Below are 5968 nucleotides of genomic sequence, written 5' to 3'. Positions count from 1 at the left end.
GATCCTCATCCGTAGTATACTCCCTCTATTTTTATTTACTCCGCATAAAACAGAGGGAGTAGTGGTATAATAAATGATGCGGGCGGGGGAGGGGGAGGGATGTCGGTTTGCTCTCAACTGCGGTCCCACAAGCGAGTGAAAACGCAAGACGAAGCGCGTTCCATTCGGTGAGCGACGTGGAGGGTCCAGCATGCTGGGCTGCAACGCGAACGCGACAAGAGCGATGTACAGTCAAAACCGATTGACCGGTCGTCACCGGAACCACTATTCACACCAGAAGCTTCGCTACTCGGCCTACGCCAGCCATTGCCCTAAAACCACACCAAATCTCCAGCCCATTCCCCCACCTTTTGATCCCCTAGCCCGCATCAAGTGTCCCCTAGTTCGCCGGAAAGCCATGGTGCGCCGCAAGCTCACTTACTACAAGATGCTGACGCCGGAGCACAGCGCAGAAATCGCGGCGGCGGTCGGTGCCACAGACCTCCATTCCCAAGCTCGCTTTGTGGCGGGCCAATCCCCGAGTTCTCTGGAGCCAAGCTACGAGGAGGAGGAAGCCGATCCAATGTTCACTGCGGAGGTCGCGGCGCAGAAGGCCCCCGATGGGTATGAGACGATGGACGTCGACTTCGTGTCGGCGTCCGAGTCCCCCATGGTGCAGGCGGACCAGCGGTTCAACATGGTGATACTAAAGGAGGACCGGGAGGCAGAGGCTCAACTTGACGCAGAGCGCGCGCATGCCGCTGCCATTGAGGCTCTCCTGCAGGTGGAACCGGATGTCGTGGATGTGAATTGGGCGGCGGAGGCTCAACTTAAGGCGGAGCGCGCGGATGCCGCTGCCATCGAGGCCCTCCTGCAGGCAGAACCGGACGTCCTGGACATGAACTGGGCGGCAGAGGCTCGACTCGACGTAGAGTGCACAATGCCACTCTCATCGATGCCCTCCTGCGGGCGGAACCGGAAGTCCTGGACTTGAACCGGGTGGCGGAGGCTCGACTAGACGCGGAGCACGCGGATGCCACTCTCATCGACGCCCTCCTGCAGGCGGAACTGGAAGTCCTGGACTTGAACCAGGCGGCGGAGGCTCGACTCGACGTGGAGCACGCGGATGCCGCTGCCATCGAGGCCCTACTACAGGCGTTACCGGACGTCCTCGACTTGAACCGGGCTGTGCTCTCGTCCGTGCAGAGCGCCCGCACGCTCCGCTTGAACGAGTAGCTGGAGGCCGAGGACAACCACGGTGCGGAGACACACGTCGGCAGCGACGGCTGGTTCGCGCCGGCAGCCAAAGACAACGAGGTCGTCTCTTTCCGTGAGCAGTGATAGTTTTTCTTTATGTTGTTGTTTTTATTATCATGGATCTTTTGCTGTGTAAAAACATACTATTTGTTATGCAAGTCACCTGACTTGGGTCAGTCTACCATTTCAGGCGGTTGGATGAATATCCTACATCTCCTAACCCTTCTTTCCTTCTTCCTCACCTCTTCTTCTTCCCCAACAGACCACCGCACGGGCCGTACGGATACTCCGGTTGGATAAACATACTCTATGAACGAAAATTATGTGTCAGCGATAGGATGGCTGAGTTTGGTTTGTTCACATGTGACAGCACGTGTCAGTGAGGGTGCGTTCCCTTGGTTGGGTTTGCGGCGTGCAGGAGCGACTGTGTGAGGGTGCGATGCGACCGCAGCGTGCAGGAGCGATCGTGCGAGGGTGCGGTGCGACCGCGACAGTCGTGCGCAAGTGTACCTCCTTCTCATTTTGAAAACTTTAGGCAAGCTTGGCAAAAATGTGTGGCGAAGTTTGGCAATGCAAGGCCTAGACCCAAACAGGATAAGCACGTACATACTAGGAGTACTAGTGTTAAAAAATAAAGGTGGGGTTTTCCTTCGATACAAATCCTCGTTTCACGTGTCAATTAATGTGTATTTTTTCTCGAAAGACCAAAGAGCTAACCATCTCACTCCTCATCGCTTGATTAATGCAACGCCATGCAAACGAACCTTCTCACTTCCGCATGCATGCAGGGGATATTAATGTCCTTGGTTGCTAACCCCATCAATTTTGCCTCGATTAGTGTTAGTGGCCCTTATCAAATTGTAATTTTGATATACTGGCCTTGTGTACAAAACAATGGAGGTAGTAACTATATTTGAATTCCTTGCCCATTGTGGTGACGTCGACGACTTTTTTTGTGTGGTTTGGCGAAGTGCGTTCGACGAAGAACACCATTGAGGGAGACCACGGTAAGTCGTTCGCAAGTGCCGCCTGCAAGCCGAGACAACCGCCTTATTTGCATCCAGGAAGTCCTTTACTAGTACTACTACTAGGAGTACTAGTGCGGTGAGATGGTTTCTCGAAGAAGACGATGGAGAAGCAGAGTTAGCGAAGAGTGAAATGATAGTTTCTTTGTCCGTGCTTTGTGATTTGACGCCTCACTGCTTTGTGATTTGTGATAGAAGGGACAGGGGAGTAGACTCTATGCTCTATACTGTACTACTCCTACATGCGTCCAAGCATGGGAGAAAGAGGAGAGACGTTGCATTTTTCTATTCCTTAAATCAATCAATTAGGGAGCTTCGGTTCCATCTTTTTGGCTTTGGCAACGCCGTCCACAATGGTTCCCACGATGCCAAAAGCTATTTTCACATTTGGCTACACATTGTGGATGCCCTTAACCGTACCACTTGGTTTTGCTCCTGTGTGCTATCTATACAAATCTCAATTATATTGATCTAAAAAATTATAGAATCAAAGATTAGTAAAAAGGAGGTGATTTTGCCGCGCGGATGGCGGGGGAGGTTTCTTATTTTCAGAGGATGTTGTCCCAGCGGTTTGCTAACATGCGGTCCCACGTGTCAGTGCTTTACCAAGCTGATCCGCATCCCACATGAGGCAGAACAATGGCAGAAGCAACATGTAGTTAAGTTGAAGAAGATGAGGGAGAAGCGGATTCAGCAACGAGTGAAATTATGGTTGCTTCGTCCCTCCAACTTCTTTTTTTAGCATTATTACTTCGTCCCTCCAACTTAACTGCGGGAAAGGTGCAACTTTGTAATTTGACGCCTCATTGCTCATTACTACGCCGGCGCCATGACTGGGGTGCTTCACCCCGGCTGCTCTGCACTATATTACGGTATGGCACGTGGACCCGGTAGCTTGATGTCCCACATATCGGCGAAAGGGACTAGAAGATTTATGAAAGCGAGCGCTCCACTCTTACGACGGAGGAGTAGACGACACGACGGCCCAGTGAACTGTCACTTGTACTGTATAGTAGTATAGTTTTGCTGTTTCGCACGATCCATCGATACAAACCCGATTAAACAGGAAAGGGTGGGATTTTTCCCGCGCGGTAGATGATACTGGCCATACATTTCAAAGGAAATTTTAATGTATGCAAACTGAATAATTATAAGTAACAATATGATATCTAGTAAAACTAAAAACACATATGATTTATTGTGTTAGAGTGTAGTAGTAGTGCCATATTGCATAGTTGTTAGATGTAACATGCGAGAACATGTAGAGATGTAGTTTTGGAGGGCCTACAGAGAGAAAAGCGTAATACGGTCACCGAACTTCAGAATAAGCTGATTACGGTCACTATATACGTTTTGCGGTGATTATCCGGTCACTTGCTCACAGTTCAGCATCGGATTGCACTCTGTTGACCGGCCAAATAGTCTGTGTGGCGCCATGTTGACTAGTTAAATTGACCATGTTCCTTGTGGGTCCCACCTGTCAGTTCGCATAGGGAAAAGGTCAGATAAACACAAATTTACGCAGGCGCGACAAGGCTCCAACCCGTGCGCGGGAATCACCTGGTTGTGTATGTGTCTGTCAGGGCCTAATGTGTGCGCATGCACGTGTAGGTTGAGCACTTGAGCGTGAGAGTGTGTGTTGGTTGTGTGGTGTACTGGTGTGTGCATGCATGCGTGCGTGTGTGCGTGTGAGTGTTGCGTGCGTGCATGGATGCGTGTGTACGTGTGAGTGTTGCGTGCGTGCGTGGGTGCATGTGTTTGTGTGAGTGTTGCGTGGATGGAGTTCGTGTGCATGCGTGCATGTGTGTATAATCACCACACCAGCTCCTGTGTGTTAAAACAGACGGCTCAGCATACCAATACAAGGCCACCTTGTCCGCTGTGCCCGCGGTCATGACTTCGCACCACCGTCAAAATATTTTTTTGTCGTTTGTTTTCATCCTTACTAGCAAGATGCCCGTGCGTTGCACGTAACATCAAGATGCATTTGTATGACTTGTTTATCTTGTGAGAGAAAAGGATGAACGAGGGAAGGCCTTATTTGCAAATGTGGAGAGGTGTGTGGGTACCTTTTTTGCAAAACTGCCATAGTTTCTTTCCTATCCGTCAGATATAAATCGGACGGCCTATATTGCAGGATGGCAGGCACACCATCATCACCAACTCTGTTTTTTATAAGAGTGTATTTTATGTATTTTATAATAGTGTAGATGTAGAGTAGATACAAGTCGACAGGTGGGCATGATGTTAGTGAGATAATGTGATGCAACACTAGAGGTGCCACGTGGAGTGTTCAACTGGTCAACTAGTCATGTCATGAGCAAATACAAAGTTGTACGGTGAGCCCGTGACTGTATAATAACCACTAAACGTAAACGGTGACCGTAATGAGTGGATTATGAAGTCCAATGTATGTATCGTGCTTTCACTTCAAATACGATGATCGTCACTGCATATATCGCGAGAGAAAGATGAAACACGCGTGAATTTTCTGGGGGCTTACTTTTAGAGGACCTGGAGATAATTTTGTGTGCATACATGAAAGGGGCGTACAGGGGGGGGGTGTGCGATGGAGAGATAGATGCTCTTCGTTTCTCTTTATTATGACTAACTTTGTATATAGTACAAAAATATACAAATTCACAGTGCGGAATAAATATCATTGTGAGCACAATGCAATGCAAATTAGCGTTCGTACTCCTCCATATAACTTTGTAATGTTGTATATATGTAGAAACTCTAAAATAAATTTTTGGCCACACTTTATTCAAAAGGAATGTTGTATGCGAAATAAAACGTGAAGAGAGGGATTTTTAGATCAATGGGGTACGTGATGTAACATGTGTGAATGTGTAGTTGATGCATTCGGCGGGGCCTAGAGAGGTATGTGTGTGTATTACGTATTCGAGAGAGGCATGGATAGAGGAGCCGACGGGGGGGAGAGATAGCACGAGAAATGAGGGTGGTCTAGAGAGAGAGAGACGAATATGATGTCACGACAAGATATTCCATTCCCTTGAGTGTGTATATGCAAGGGGGGAGGGAATAGAGGCACCAGGAGAAATTTTCTGTGTGTGTGTGGTGTTTGTGTTGGTATGTGTGGGTGTGAGAAGATAATGAGACGTGGGGGCAGAGGGTGTGTCACCGCGTGAGGTCCGGTGGGTCGAGGTGAGGCCCTTTGTTCGGTTGCGTCCTACGCCACATTGGTCGGCCCATGACACATTTAGGAAGGCCCATGGATGACTAGTCATACAAGACAAAGATAGCAGAATTGTGAAGGACTCTGTGTCCACTGACAAAGCCGGCTAGGATTTGTAACCCTAGGTTCTCGGACTAAGGTAACCCCTTTATCTCTGATATTACTATTCATCCAACCTAACTTTAAGGGGCATCCTACAGAATGCTCTGCTAGAATTATACTTGTCGATTAGGAAGAGAGGTGTGAGATAATGCGTGAGAGACAGGCATAAAGATAATGTGTGTACATGAGACACGTAGGCAGGTCCATGTATATAGAAAGGGCCGATGAGGCTTGTGCGTGTGTATGTTTGCGAGAGGAAGAGTGCTTGTGATAAAGGTTAGTGAAAACAGTTGTAAATGGTTATGAGAGGGAGGGAGGGTTATATCTAGAGAATGTGTGCAAGAAAGACACCTCGGGAGAGAGTGTGTGAGCATGTGTGAGAGACCACCGATGGAGAGTGAAACTA

Source organism: Triticum aestivum, chromosome 2B (assembly GCF_018294505.1).
Source record: "Triticum aestivum cultivar Chinese Spring chromosome 2B, IWGSC CS RefSeq v2.1, whole genome shotgun sequence".
NCBI lineage: Eukaryota > Viridiplantae > Streptophyta > Magnoliopsida > Poales > Poaceae > Triticum > Triticum aestivum.
Note: the sequence above shows the minus strand (reverse complement) of the source record.